This window comes from Harpia harpyja, chromosome 1, assembly GCF_026419915.1.
Source record: "Harpia harpyja isolate bHarHar1 chromosome 1, bHarHar1 primary haplotype, whole genome shotgun sequence".
Taxonomy (NCBI): Eukaryota; Metazoa; Chordata; class Aves; order Accipitriformes; family Accipitridae; genus Harpia; species Harpia harpyja.
In genome coordinates this window covers 5,011,640-5,026,569 of record NC_068940.1, presented here as the reverse complement: position 1 = coordinate 5,026,569, position 14,930 = coordinate 5,011,640, and the positions used below count along the sequence as shown (strand labels likewise).

At 39.4% G+C, this 14,930-nt stretch overlaps 1 long non-coding RNA gene across 1 annotated transcript; it reads right to left on the bottom strand.

Moving 5' to 3' along the window:
- Positions 1–516: 516 nt before the first annotated feature.
- On the bottom strand, positions 517–2,958 carry LOC128139583 (uncharacterized). The gene is made up of 3 exons (XR_008234437.1): positions 2,742–2,958; positions 1,858–2,295; positions 517–1,122 (listed from the first exon to the last, which is right to left on the bottom strand). It is a non-coding gene; the product is annotated as an uncharacterized LOC128139583 (long non-coding RNA).
- Positions 2,959–14,930: the final 11,972 nt, after the last annotated feature.

Genomic DNA, 14,930 nt, shown 5'->3' with positions numbered 1-14,930 from the left:
TTCCAATATGTCAATGCCATTAACTGAACACATATTTTGCAGTGGAAAAGACTGGCTGATGTAGCAGCTCAGTCATTATTCAGCAGACAGACATCCAGCTGAAAGCCATTAACCCAGAGAAAACAAATGACTGCTCTCAGGCTTTGCCCCTCCAAGTTTATGCTGCCTGTAAAAAAAAAAAAAAAAAGCTTTTAGCCCTGCACCAAAGTTCCCTTCCACGTGAAGACCTTTCTTTACAAAAAGAACCCCCTTCAAATTAACAGATTATTTTAAATATTTCTCTTAACTTGGAAAGGCAATACAGATTTAGGGAAACGGTTCTAGAAAGTAGGAGAAACCAGAAGCAAATAGTAGGTTAGAGCACAGGCAAATATTACACTGTCTTCTACCACACAGGGGGCTTCAAGCAGTAGGGAGGGGGAGATGAAACAAAAACATTTTGGCCTATTGCAAGCTTTTGAAGTTCTGATTAAAAGTAACAGTCTGTGATAAGCAGGAGGTCAGGAGACCACGTGATTCAGTAGCATTTAAAAGTTTTAATTTCTATGACACTTTTAATATTAGCCACAATATTTTAAGTACATTTAGTGATCTAATGATAAACTTAATCAAATATCAAGCTTGTTATGTAAATAAAAGATTCAACTTTACAATATGTTGATGCTGCCAACACCAGTAAGTGTTTAGCACCTAACCGAACTGGTCCTAAGATTATGGTGGACTGCTCCATTTTACATGGCAAACTTACCAGAAGAAAAGTTCACACTAAAAACCGCCAACAACTCAATATATTCCATGCAAGAAATGAATCCTATATACGGTGAAATATTAATAGATTGGATTTCTTTTCTCAGGAAAAGTTTCATGCAAACGGCACTTAGATAGCTGAATAATCACCTATATTCCTCTATGTCATTTGGTAATACAATCTACGGTTTCAAAAATGTAAATCGATATGTTGATTTTTCAAAATTCTTCAAATCTATTTCTTCAAGAGCAAAGAAAGCCAGAGAGAAAAAGTTATTTGAAGAGCAGGAATGAACACAGGAGCTTCATAGTGAATGAGGCTTGTAGGCTATCTATTTCAGAGCCCCAGTTCTGATAACCGGTAGTGGTGAATGTCTAGAGAAAAGCACAAGAAATGAACGTGACTAGTAAGCACTTTTATGCATGCCTGATCTCTAAATTTTTCTAATCAGCAGGTTAAAACTTCCTGAGCCAAAAGCTGTATTCAGGGCGCTGGTCAGCAACTGTGGGTGGATCGAGTCTCCATGAACTTGTCTGTCCTCTTTTTGAATCCATTTGGAGGAAGGATTCATGCAGCAAAACCAATAAGCAATGAGTATACATTTTGGTGCAGACCACCGGGAAATGTCAATCATCACAACTTCACTCAATTCGGTACAGTCCTCCAGTCTCTCACCAGCCAAGCACCCGACTCTTTTTTTTTTTTTTTTCCTAATTCCAGACAGCTTTGAGACAGAAGATGCAGATGAGGTGTCCCTGCCCTGTCAGTAACACTTCTATGCCAAGACTACCTTTGACAACTTTCATTGACACAAACCCACTGGCTTTGGGAAAAAGCGCTAGGTGCCATGACCTTGGGAAATACAGCCTTTCTTCCAGTGTTTAGCTAAAGTGACAACACATACTCCTATTTCCTCTGTTAATCTTAAGCCAATTGTCATTTGCATCTAGGAGTTAACAGTACAACCGTTAGAAAGGACTCGCAAAATCATCTCTAAGGCACTCTGAGAAGCCACTTCTCGGCTAACAACGGCTTTGTCTTTCCACTGATGGGAGCAGAAATTCCTTGTGATTTGCAGCAGAGCAGGTCTGTGGTGGGCAACAGCTCACCTCTGCTTAGTAAGGAGAAGTGATCCATGTCCATCCCATTCTTGGCCTCTACATTCATCATCCTCATTCCGTAACACAGATGTTCATCCTTATGGTCTGACATAGCATTCCCTCCCATTGCACAAAGGACTGAATGCAACAGCATGAACTTTTTTTAATTTCAGCCCCCTGTTGTTGCAGACAATCATCCTGAACAATCCCATGCAGAAGCTTATCAAGTTTCATCTTCAAAAAATTTCGATCATCTCTTTCCATTATTCTTCTGAAGGCTGTTCCACAACCTTCTGCAGGCTGCTTGCTATTCCAGATGGTTAGAAACTGTCTTCTAATTATCAGCCTGAATTTATTCATGGGATCCATTTGTTCTTCTGCCAGTATTGTTCTGCAGCAACAGATTTTAGTCACTGCTGAGTTGGGTTTGGATCAGCAAGTTGTAACCTAAAGATAAAAGGATCATTGTATTGCGTTTCTTTATGAACTAATTCCCTCTATGGTTATTTTAATAGCAAATATGCAGTGAAGTGCTGAGAAATATAAATGAATGTCATTGGCAGTTAAAATGATAGCTTACAAAGTTACATGACAATTAACAGGCTTCCTAAATTATAGTTCATGCTTTAAATGATTAATATCTAATTATCTATATATGTATATCTCTATAAGCTAATTATCTGTAGCTTGTTAAATACGTAAATGTTCTACAAAAGCTTCGGCTATTAATGATGGAGTAATTAAAAATTTATCAATAAAGTGCTTTGAGTTAATTACACAGAAAATATATTTATCGCATATATTAACCCGATGGACTGATTTGGCTTGGTAGAAGAAGCGTTTGTATTCTGCTGGTGCCTTTTTTAGTACCTGAGCCTTCTCCTGAACTTAACCTTGGTCCTTTCTGGGAGCCGCAGATGCCCACTCCTACTCTGCACCCAGCACTCGCCTGTTCTGATTTTCCGCTGCTGGCCACCTTCTCCTCTCAGGCAGTCCCCATTCACCTTCTTCACCTTCCTGTGCTGCTGATGGATGGATTCACGGAAAACAGCTGGACAGGGCCCTCTCCTAATGTACAAAAGGGAAAGTCAGGCCATAGAGTAACCACAAATGCTGCCACCCTCCCAAAAGCATCCCCTCCTGCACCCACAAGCGCACTGGAAGCAGAGGTCTGTGCCGGAGGGTGGCAAGGAGTGGCTGCTCAGGAAGCTTAAACTCTGTTTTCTGGCACGAGTAAAGCAGGCAGCTTGCTACCTCCAGCACTGCTGCCACTTCCAAGAGTCAGAGCTATTTGCTTCTGTTTGGTTTTGTTGTGTATTGCTTTTAAAACAAGTAGGCAAGGTCGAACGGTCATCAAGTAAGGCACAGGGAGCTGGAGCTGGTCAGGAGACAAAACCTGCAGCACTCATCCCAAATAATGACTGTCAGACAAAGATTCCTCCAGTCCTCGGGGCACGAAAAAAAAACAACAATCAGTACCAAAGAGATTAAACAGCATGTACTTTTGATCCTCCCACAGCTGCTTAGATACTTGAAGCACAAAAAGTAATGAGTAGTATTGTCCGGTACATGGCTGGAGCATCTGTCAGACCAAGTGTGGTATGAAGGTCACTCCTGAGGAACTGCTGGCCAATTCCTCTGTTTGCTGATAAACCAAAACAGGACTCCTGCCTTTCCAACCCAAATTATACTTTGGCTCTGCAAGGCCACTGCACTAGGGTCCTAGTTCTCACTGCAAGTTAATGGGCTACTTGATGTGTCATGAGTACACAGCCAATCCTTAATAATCCTTAATCCTGTTTTTTTTCCCTTACAGAACAGATTTCCATACGACTCTTGCCTCTTTGCTAAAACTATCTCTTTGTCCAAAACTGTCTTTAAAAGGCATGCCTGAATAGTCTACTGCTAATAAATGTATGTGGGCACATACATACAAAAGCTGCTCCTTCAAACATAGCACCTATTTCTCCACACATGAGCAGAAGGGGAAAGGACAGGCTTGCTAGAAGCTTGAATCCATTATAGTTTAGCAGCTGGAACCATTCCCGTGAAAGAGTAATAAACTCCACTGTCAGTAATCTTTGTATTTTTTTGCTTTACAGGTTATACAAGATTTTTGCTACCCCAGAAAAAGCTCCAAAAAAAAAAAAAAAAAAAAAAAAGGCAAACAATTCTGCCACAGTTTCCCTGGGATCCTCTCCAATACCTGTTGGAGACGATAAGAATGATTTTGCTTTGCCTTAAATTAAATCAAAACCTCCAAAGACAGCAGGGGTGGTATTGAATAAAAAGGATATATACAAGTAGTAGTTCCCTTAACTCTGAACTGCATTAGTAGTGGGCCACTATTTTCTTTCTTTCAAACGTTCACACTTGAAACAGGATAATATTCTTAAAGAAATATTTGTATATACATAGCTACCTATAATTTTGTCACAGACAAGTAATAAAATAAATAATACCAAGGTAAATAATGGCAGCTCACTGAAGTTAATGGTTTGGTAATTTTTTTGAATATTTTCTACATTTTATTTTGTAATATTTTTTGCCAGGAATATATCACTTATTTCCAACTTCGAGTCCAATGTTTGAGTAAGTTTTGCACAGTATCTCACAAAAAATCACACCACCTCTCTATGTTTTAAATTTGCTCTTGCTGGAGACGGCAAGGAGAAAGTAGAAACTGCTGCATGCCCATGAGAAGAAAGGCTGATCCAGAATTTTTGCATTTCCACTGGGATAAAAGAGAAGTGGCCTCAGTGGTATAGAATTTAGGAAAACAGATGAAATTGCCCTTTTTTTTTTTTTTTTTGCTCCCCTCTAGTCAATAAAAAGATTCTGTGTGTGGTTTATTTTGCTCTTTTAAAAAAAAATCTGCTCCCAGTGACAGCCTTGATTGTAAATGCAGTATTTCAACTGGAAGATTAGTTAGCTTTCATGGGAATTAGCAGAAAGTCCCATCATTTACAGCTGACTTGGACAATAAAATCTGTTTTCTGTCATTAATCTGGCACCAACTGGCTGACTGGTCACCTACAGCGAGCTGTGAGAGATGGGAAGTGGGGAATGGTCATGTTTATTCACCAGATAGTACTGTGGAAAACAAACAAAAAATTATCTTGGGAAAACTGTGGGCCACAGAGAAGTTCTTGTCCATTCAGTGCAACGTGCAAGTTTATTAATGTGATTCCTCAGAGCTTTTCTCTTACCCACAGTTCAAGGAAGGAAGCTATTTCCTTCTTACAGGAAGAAGGAACGAAAAACAAATATACAGAAGATTGATAAAAGTACGAAGACTGACAAGTCTTTGAGGAACTACTTATTCATTAATAATATTTACTTAGCAATAACAGATGTTCGAACGTCAGCTTTTCAGTGTTTTAATACAAAATCTACTTTAATGTCCTTACAGCAAGCCCTCAGCGTAGCTGTAGACCAGATTTCTGGATTTAGAAACATACCTCTACAGGAACTCGTTTTACTCCAGGTAGACTACTTGAGAAGATGCCTACTAATTGGGGAAAGGACTTCAAAACTGGTCTGAATTTAAGCATATTTGCTCAAGCACAAGCAGCTTTGTTAGTCTGAAATTTCCAGTCCTGAATGCCGCAAGCAAGCTCAGACACAGCTAGCTCAGAAAACACGTTGGCTCTGCAGCACAGCAGTTGTTGTACAATACCCTGGGCAAATCTCAGGAGGCAGAGTTTGGGCGAGGTTGTTAAAGCTGGCTAAAAACGAGTAGAACACTGAGTTTTTTGGGTGGCAAACTGGTGCCAGATTCCACCAGAGCCTGGTCAACTGAGCTCCACTTGACACCAACCGGTATTCTGGTAGAAGAGTAGAAACACGTGCCAGTTGCTCCATTTACAGATTTCTGATTTTGGAGATGGAAAAAAGCTGCCAAACCAGAAGAAAAAAAAAAAAACCCTCTGTACCTGTGGAGCTTGGTCGGTTCTCCAGCCACCTCCGTGATTACACAGCTGTCGGGTGCTTAGACTCAGCTAAAACTTTCCCAGGACTCCTCCAAATCCATATGGAAAGCAACTGACTGGTCGCACATCTAGAGAAAAACAGAATATGCAACAGAGAGCACAGTTTTACATCCAATATTTCAGGGCATTCTGCTGTACCGCGTACTCCTCAGCAACATTACCGTGGGCTGAAAAAAGGGTCGAGATGTGCTCCAAGCTCAGCAGTAGCCAAGATATTGTGTATTTGCCCTGCAGTACAAGGTGGCACGCAACTCTGGGCGGTTGTGCTTAGCAGGAGCTAAGAGCCTAGAGAAAATCTTCCCTCCGTGCGCGTGAGGCACTGTCGACCTTTCTCTCTTTGAGTTGAATGAGTGATTTTTGCCAAAGGTGAGCGAGAAGGCCTGCTCACGATGAGCGATGGTGTCTGCCAGCCAAGGCCTGGACATAAAAGAGGCTGTGAGTCCAGGACCCTCAGCACTCACAGACACCAAATACCCCCAGCTGCCTAACGGGAGCTATTTTTCTTCCCTAGCAGGTATCGTCTCCGCGGTTAGTCTATTCCAGGGTCCTCACAGGAGCAACAGCTCCCACCCGAGCTCCTCATGGTTTTCTATGGAGCTGGTTTCTCCCACAGAAAGCCCGTGACTAATGACTGCTTTTCAATTTACTGCTCGAGACCTTTGCCTGAAAAAAAAGACTTGAAGTGGTTTCCTGCTAACTAAGTTTAAATAGGAGATGGGTATTAAATGGTGGCATTTATGACTGATTTTGTTCACAGCACCTGTAAGTCATTGCAATAAAGATACTTGCTAACAGTGGGGGTTTTTTTCTGTCCAGCTCTGAAAAGAGTTCATTATTAGCATGCACTTGATAGGTTAATTTTTCAGTTCTGCGTGATTAATTGCAGAATTCTGAAGTAAACATCCTATACAACAGCAACTCACTCAATGTGTGTGGTGGTGTATTCAGTCCATTTCTTTCTAAAATATACATAAGCACAGGAACATTAGCCCACATTTTTTTGTAAAAACAAACCCATTTAGAAATTAGAGTGCTCCTTTCTAAGCAAATCAAAGTTGAAAACAGGATACAGTGAATATATCACCAAGGTACCAACTAACACAATTTTTTTCCTCTAGGAAATATATTTGTTCTCTTGGAGACTGAACTTTCACTGAAACAAAATACATTAATGAGAAAACAACCTTGCACTGTGGTCTTTTTGGCACTTACAGACTATATTACAGTAAAGGAAAATTAAGAATTTGAAGCTAAAGAAAAATATCACCTCAGTTTAAAAAAAAAAAAAAAGAAAGGAACAGAATGGTATAGAGTATGGAGTTGTAGTAAGCCCTATTCACTGGCTAGGCACAAGGATATATCAAAGGTAGGAAAAGCTCTGGTTTTTGAGACCTGCAATTAGGTACCAAGAATCAAAAAAATACTTGGCTTCATAGCAACAGTGTATTACAATAATAATGCTACACTCTTATGCAGAGTTTTTTATCTTTAGATCTCAAGGCTGTTTATAGTAAATGCATGTAAGTGTTGTTCAGTAGCTACAAAATGCACAAAGCTTGCTTATAAAACACTTGAAAAAAGTGCTCCTCACCCTCTTAAACACGCTGAGATACAAAGATGACTCATAAGGCCTAATTTGGATCTTGATTGCTCTGGCACATGGAAGAATCGCCCAAATTAATCCCACTGAGATCCCAAGTGAACCTAAGCAACTGAATGGTCCAATCCCATTTACATATAAAATTAAAAGGAAACAGAATTAAAAACCTGGTCCAAGTCCACTAAAATTAATAGAAAACTTTCCTTTTTCTTCCCACCCTAGGTAGGAAGGTGAAATACTTACCAAAACTATTGGTATTGGGAATACACAATTTCCCTAGAATGAAAGACTTCTACTGTTGCACACATTTAGAAGTTAGGAAGACAGATGTGGAAGTAAGGCAAGCAATCAGAACCCTGTCATTAATAAGGCTTCCATGGAAAAAAAAGATCCTGCAACTGCGGGACACGCAGCCAGTGCCAAGAGCTACTGAAATAAATGCACAAAGACATAGGCAAGATGGGAAAGAAACTGAGCACATCTGTGCCAATACAGAGGCAAAGCTGTGAATGCATTAACCAGAAGAAAACACTTCCAAGAGGTATCACAGCAATCTAAATACTGAGAACCAACAGTTCCACTACTAACCTCACATACCTTTGAAGGTCGGTCTACAGTAAGAAGCAGTTTCAGGCCACACATTAAGTTTCTACAAGTTCCTTCAATACATGTGTAAGAGATGCAAAAGAAAGGAGATAAAAGACTGCAACTAATCCTATTTTCTACCTCCTTCGGCTGCCACCCTTCAGACAAGGGCATGTGCACAGTGACTAGTGCCTTAGTATGCCACGTGTCTAGCTACGGCAGCGTGCTGCGGCCAGTAACGCATTCAAGAAGACCGAGGTAGATTTGCATAATTTAGCTAAGACTAAATTTAGCCAACACTACCACTGGGGAGTTCCCATCTTAAGGATCAACCCTCTGGGGAGAGAAAGACTTTATAATATCTAACAGGGCATCCAAGCAGAAGGAAAGATGTTCCTATCTTTCAGCCTGTTCTTTACTATTCTGATAGCATATTTGTGGGCACATTATAAATATTTCTTAGACTTTATTAGACAGAACTTACCATAATGGCATAAAAAATTATATGAATAATATCTTCTAGTCAAAACATCCTGATGCCAACTGGAATCCCACATCTATCCTCTAACTGGTCAAGCCAAAGATGTCTTCTATTACTGATTTCCTGAGCCATTTGCTCTGAGTTTTGATGTCAAGTGGAAGGTAGGTCCACCCAACGTTTGCAGAAGTATTTGGGATTTAGATTAAAGCCTCCCAGCAATTACATAGAAGTTGTTGAGGTTCAAAAGCTTGGCCCATAAGCCAAACAAGTTCTTGGAATTTAATTCTACTGGAAAGCTTTTAATCAGGAAGACTGATCATCTTTATGAAGGGTCCTGGTAAACTAACCCTACAAAACAAATGGATTTAATGTGAAGTATGTTTCATGCGTGATTAACTATGCAAGCAAATCTATCATTGACTTAATAGGAGAAGGGTGAGCCTATGAACTAGAAAACAAATGAAAAAAGGAATGATTCCTAATAAGTGGATCCTTCTGCTTTGGGAACAATCTCGCTGATTTTTTTTTTTCTTTCTTTTTACAAATAAAGCTTGGGGTTGCAACCTAGCAAATTCCTTAATCATACAAGTAACCACACTAGCCATTATGTGTAGCGCACTGCATATTTGATCAATAGCACTGTTTTTGTTAATCCTATATCAACTAAATAAGTAGAAAAAAAATCCTTCACATTTTGTGGGTATTTTCAGTTGCTGAGTCAGAAAACAAAATAAGGTCCAACATCTGCATTTATTTTTGTTCAGTAAAGCTTGCATCTCCCTTCAGGGCTGAGAGCAAGCAAACTGCTGCTAACCATGATAATTACACAGTACTCAGCATGGTGAGTAGAATAACATTGTAATTGTCCAAGGGTTTGAACAATTTGGACTGATTTTGTATAGTGTATAATTTACAGTAAAGATTCAGAATGTGTTTTCTTTGCTCCAAGAACACTTTCATCCTTTAGCTCTGGATCATTATGCACGGAGACAAGCATCCACAATCAAATTCAATCCAGATGAAGAACATCTGCAAAAATAGAATAATTTATTTTATTGACATTTACATTTACATAATTTTATCTGGGTCTGATTCTGCTTGTGATGGTCAAGGTAATATAAAATAACCAAGACCCCATGGAGTCATTCAGACAAAATAAAAATATGCAAACTCTTGAAATGTTACCGCAATCATAACAAATTAGTGACAGTGACTGAACCAGGGTGAAAGGACTCAAGAAAATATTAATGAGCACTGTGCTTACATATGGTTTATTTTCCTTCATGAGGCCAGGGCAAGACTTGGTCATATGCAGTTACATATTAAGACCCTCATTCTGCAAAAATCTAAGTGCTTATTTTTACATGCTGAAGAGTCACTGTGAAGCAACTGGGACTAATAACTATTGAGAACAGTTATGGATCAGGGCCCATATAATTTCTGAGTATTAGCTGTGGCAGTGCATAGCAATGGGAACAATGAGTACCAGAGCAATCTTCATTGCTGCTGTGTGTAAGGCAGCAGCATGATCTGAGTGTTTTTACTTTTCTCAGAAAAAAAATGAAGAGTTCAGCACTGTGAATGTACAGTGTCATCCTTTATGAGACACAGACAAAAATCTTTACAAAAATAATCAGAAGTCTTAACAGTGCTCTGGTTTCTATGGCTTTTAAAGACCTATTTTTTGTGAAATTGCTTTAACTGGGAGAGGAAAAGAAGAAATGGAGCAAGGGGGAGGAGAGGGGAGAAGAATGGGAAAGAATACCTACAAATACATTTTCATTTACCCAAATTTCCAGCAAATTACAACCCATATATTTCCAATATTAATCACCATTTTAAAATTAGTGCAGATTCTATAAAAAATAACAGTTAAGGCTTTTTTTTTTTACCCCCAGTTAAAATGTTTCTCATTCAAAAACTACCTTGAACAGTTGTGTTCGTGTCTTGAAACATGGGACTTTGCCTCTCAGAGATTCCGCTCCATTCTCATAACGGAGAAAAAAGAGACACTAAGACCAGTACAAATTTTTTTTTCTTTCTTTAATGTTTCATGGCTGCCATCTATAAAATGGGAATAAGAAATACCTACCCCACAGGACTCTAATGGGAATTATATAACCAGTATTTATGGAGCACTTTGAGGAAAGGATTAAAGTAAACATAAATATTCCCAATATTGTTGCACAGTTATATTTTCTAGTAGAGCATTAGGACTGTTTCCAAATCATGGGATTCTTACCAAAAGGACCTAACTCTCTTGAACTCATTGCTATTAAAGAACATAAGGGGGTGATGTTTCTTATCATGCCAGTTGCCAGCTTTTATAATACCACCTCATTACAGCAGTAGGTTAAAAACTAGATGCAATATCTGCATTCCTGAAAATAGGTAGTAGAAATACGTAATAGGTGGTTCAAAAATTTCTACATTAAATGCCTTCCAACATTTCTGTTTCAGGTAATGTCTTAATTGTGCTACATAAAACTGAGCAACTTTTTTCACTTTTTTTAATTACAATTAATTCTAACAGCTAGAATAATTGTAAAAGAATTTGCCTTTGCATACTGGATTTTATATATCTGACCTCCAGCTGGATCACACAAAGTCCTTCAATAGTACGATTCACAACATAATTTTTGACAAGCTTCCTATTAAACTGAACTTCACAGCAGTTACTGGACATAATGTATCAATGGCATATGACTGACATTTTATGCTTGGATAGCTTTATGCTGTATGATGAAAAGGGAGTAAAAAAAAGGGGGGTTGTATATAAAGCAGTATCTTTCTTCTCAATGTCAACAAACACTAATCAGATCTGGAAAGCAAGCCTGTGAGCTATTGAGGCTAGGTGACCTTAACATTCAGAAACAGATTCGTCAATTAATTCAATATTCATCCTTATGATGTACTTAACACTGTAATGTTGCAAGTCAAAACTTCAGACAAAGCTCAGTTTCCAACAGTTGGTCTAATACACTTAAAAGCAGATGCCGCCAAATTAAGGAACAAATAATAAAAAAGCAAGAAGACGGAGGAAATTGAGGACTATTGGCTACACGAGGTTTTCTCTGCATTATTATAGTTCTGGGGAAACGGTTCACTTCTTCCACTACTGTCATCACTGCCCACAGCTCTAAAAGGAGTTGATGAAGGACTATAAACAGAGGACAACCATTTGGGTTGCTTTCCAAACTACCCTCAGCTGCTGTGGTGTTGATCTCAGCATTACCCCCTGGAGTGAAAACCCAAAGCACAGATGCAAAACTAAATGGTCCCAAAATTGGCTGCTGCACTCAGCAACGTTGTTTATCCAACACTCATTAGGTGTAAGACTTCCAGAATTACATCAGATCCATAGCATTTACTCAGCAGGAGGTTAAAAACTCCTCCCTAAGAAAGGAGAGCGAGATGGAATGAAAGATGGCAATCTGATTGAGGCACAAAACATCTCAGGAGACCCGCTTCTGACGGGGACATAAGCATTCCACTTTATCTTGTCATAAGCACTAATATTAAGAATGTTGCCATAGGCCACGTTCCCCTCTGTTATTGCTAAGCTATTAGATTTACCTATTTATAGGTATATATCATATATTTGCATATTCAGACATGATCTGTGTACAATCAGTCCCTACTTCATAGCCCCCAGGACTTCACATTGCCTTGCTGCCTTCGCAATTCTTTGGAAGAACGAAGGCAGCAATGCAACAGGGACACCAAAGTAACCTGAACTTTCTGAGAAGCCTGCCAAAATCTTCACATTGACTTTGGTACCACAGCTCAGCTCCGTGGGAGCAGCGATGCTGGCCCTGCAGTAGCTCCTGGCCCCGGGTGTATTTTTCGCAGAACTCTGCTGTGGTCCAGGCGGAAGAAGCAGAGTGCTTTCAACCAGAAACATCATCTCCAGAAAGAACGTGTTCATAAACGAGCTACCAAACTGGACTCTTCACATCCATCCTTTCTTCGATAAAATGAGTAATTTTAGTTTACTGAATACACTCTAGCCTGGTGCACCCAGGATGCAAGGCTCCCTCTCTACCCTGGGGGATGCAATGTATTGGCTCTCGTAATGAAGGAACATACCACAAGTGTGGAGAGCAGAAAGTGAGAGGGAACGTCTCCCTCCCACTGAATGGAAGTATTTAATCAAGGTGTTTCTGGGCACAACAGGAAACCAAATTTTAAGTAGCCCAAGGCTTACCTTAATTCAAATCAGATAACTAATGTAAAATAGAGGCTTTTATAGATATCATTTGCCTCCATGGCTGCAGAGGCAACTGAGTAGAATTTAGGGAATTTGTATTTCAGATACCTGAAATCCTATGTTTGACCTTAAAAAAATTGGGTTTAGGCTCCAACTTCAAACATCTAATGATTCTCAGATCTATTCCAGTAAAGAGAATAAGAATCAGAAAACCTGAAAAGTAAATTTCCCAGAGCTCCTCAGGCTCTGTCCACCTCCCACAGGTTTTCTGGCAGGAGGATATGGCTCTATATTTGCCCGGCATTTCCATGCTCTTTAGCAATACTGAAGTTCCTTTTGCTTGAGAAAATTCTAATCACAAATTGAGGACAGTCCGCAGGGTTAAAAAAAACCAAACCACTGAGCTCTTGCATCAAAACATACTGAAGTTCAAGAAGGTTGGGATCTGGCCCAGAAAACCTGATTGCAAAGTAAGATTTTATTTATGTCAGCTTTGCAGAAACCAACATCTCAAATTCTGATAGAAGACCTTCATATCTAGGTTGTACATGAAGCAGTCTGTTGTCTGAAAAACGATGCCAGTTAAAAGAAAACTGTTTTCTTAATTATCTCAACCCTTTCTAACCCACACAGTCAGTTTTTTAATGAGGCTCAACCTTTGAGGTTCAGTGTGTGTTTATTTTCTGAGAAAGGGAGGAGGAGAAAGACTAGGTTTGTTTAATATGTAATGAAAATGATGGATCTTCAAGGGTTTTTTCAGAAGAGTTTTGGGATACATGCAACAAAGTAGCTCCCAAAGGACAGAAGGAAATTGCTCACAGAGAGATTTTTCCTGTCAACTTTTTTTCCAGGATACAATTTTTCTGGTAGAGTTAAATAACCCTTTAATGTGGACAGTCAGTACTGGAAAGTTTAACACTTAGCTAGGTCACCGCTAAAAGGCTATATTGGGTCAGATACTCAGCTGCTGTAAGTCAGCATAACTCCACTGAAAACACTTATTCCAACAGAACTTCACTGTTTTACTGTAGCTAAAAGCCTGGATACAAATCTTGCAGAAACAAAACCACCACTTAAAATAACCCTCCTCTTCATTCCTACCAAAGCCTCAATTTATGGGTGCTTTAAATACACCGTAGGAAGTCAACATCTCTTCGCCTTCTTCATCCATGAAACCCCAATATTTTTCATGCAGTTTGCTTTCAGGGAACTGGCTTGAGGCAATTAGCTTTGAAACCAATTTCATAAACAACCTTCTCCTGTATCATCTTCCTGCCATAGTTATCTTTTTCCTGTTTTACAACATCAGTAGCAGATGCACTGTGCCAATCCCACCCGTCCACTTACCTAGACACAACCTTCTGAGATTCAGGTATGTGTGTCAGCAGGGAAATTGAAAGTAACAGTGACATTAGCTTCTGTAATAGTAGTAAAATTAAAAAAAAAAAAAAAAAAAAAAAAAAAGAAGAAAGCGTGAAGCAGGCAGAAACTAGTTTTGAACTATTTTTTTCAAGAAGCTACAAACAGGCTGTTCAACAAGTGACCGGCTGAAGCCACAGAAGTGCTACACATTGATCCCTGGCAGAGGAAAACCTCACTTGCTGTGTTAAAACCCATTTCTTCTTACATCTCTCCAGAAACCACAAGTAAGCTATTAGAAATAGCACAGCTCTCCATGGCAAGAGCAACGGGTACCACAGGCTGCTCCTCAGCATCTCATTTTCTCCTCTCAGAAGCACTTGTGGCAGAGCTGAAAGCTCCTACCTCAGTTTGGGATGGTCTTTGTTTCAAGAATGTGTCATATGTTGTATTATTCACTGGTGTTTTGTAACGCCAGGCTACTATGCAATGAGGGTATTTCACATTCACATGAAAGCAACAGAAGCTAAACTTTGCCGTTTAAGCTTTTGTTCTATTCCTGCAAAGTCGTGTTTTGAAGTTAATACTCAAATATGAATCAAAGGGGCAACTATGCTGAGCACTGGAGGTAATGAACATGAATCCACAATGCAGTACAACAAAGTGAGAGTTCTGATTTACATACATTTCTTGTTGCTAGCTGCACTTCCAATGCCAGATTCAAGTGCCTCGCATGCCTTAGAGCCATGACTCTTAAAGTATAAATTAAAATAAATATTATAAATAAATAAATAAATAAAATCTTCGTTACCTTTCAGCCAGGCACAACTGGTTGCACTCAGCACTGAGCAGGAG